The sequence below is a fragment of the Phalangium opilio genome, unplaced genomic scaffold (assembly GCF_054372755.1).
Source record: "Phalangium opilio isolate 3A_F unplaced genomic scaffold, DU_Popi_V2 ptg000088l_1, whole genome shotgun sequence".
Taxonomy (NCBI): domain Eukaryota; kingdom Metazoa; phylum Arthropoda; class Arachnida; order Opiliones; family Phalangiidae; genus Phalangium; species Phalangium opilio.
Window position 1 is genome coordinate 4,599,113 of NW_028324193.1, and position 1,174 is coordinate 4,600,286.

Sequence of the window (1,174 nt, forward strand, 5' to 3'; positions counted from 1 at the left end):
GTTTAAATATTGATTATCAGAATGAAATTTAAGTAATCAGTCCTATTTCTAGCTTAACACTTAAGTTTTGAGCTAATTTCAGGTTTACAAGTGGGGACCTAAACAGTCTTCCAACCTTATATCTGGGGACATTTGTGTATAAATTATTAGATTTTGTACTAGTGTCGAAGCCTATATGGTTCCATCAGGTATTTCAATTTCATTTTTCACACTCGATAAATTTACAAGTGGGGACCTTCACCGTCATTTCAACAGACAAGTGGGGTCTTTTAAACACACATTTTCTAATTTCATGTATATTTTAATTTTATAGTTTAAATATTGATTATCAGAATGAAATTTAAGTAATCAGTCCTATTTCTAGCTTAACACTTAAGTTTTGAGCTAATTTCAGGTTTACAAGTGGGGACCTAAACAGTCTTCCAACCTTATATCTGGGGACATTTGTGTATAAATTATTAGATTTTGTACTAGTGTCGAAGCCTATATGGTTCCATCAGGTATTTCAATTTCATTTTTCACACTCGATAAATTTACAAGTGGGGACCTTCACCGTCATTTCAACAGACAAGTGGGGTCTTTTAAACACACATTTTCTAATTTCAGGTATATTTTAATTTTATAGTTTAAATATTGATTATCAGAATGAAATTTAAGTAATCAGTCCTATTTCTAGCTTAACACTTAAGTTTTGAGCTAATTTCAGGTTTACAAGTGGGGACCTAAACAGTCTTCCAACCTTATATCTGGGGACATTTGTGTATAAATTATTAGATTTTGTACTAGTGTCGAAGCCTATATGGTTCCATCAGGTATTTCAATTTCATTTTTCACACTCGATAAATTTTAAGTGGGGACCTTCACCGTCATTTCAACAGACAAGTGGGGTCTTTTAAACACACATTTTCTAATTTCAGGTATATTTTAATTTTATAGTTTAAATATTGATTATCAGAATGAAATTTAAGTAATCAGTCCTATTTCTAGCTTAACACTTAAGTTTTGAGCTAATTTCAGGTTTACAAGTGGGGACCTAAACAGTCTTCCAACCTTATATCTGGGGACATTTGTGTATAAATTATTAGATTTTGTACTAGTGTCGAAGCCTATATGGTTCCATCAGGTATTTCAATTTCATTTTTCACACTCGATAAATTTACAAGTGGGGACCTTC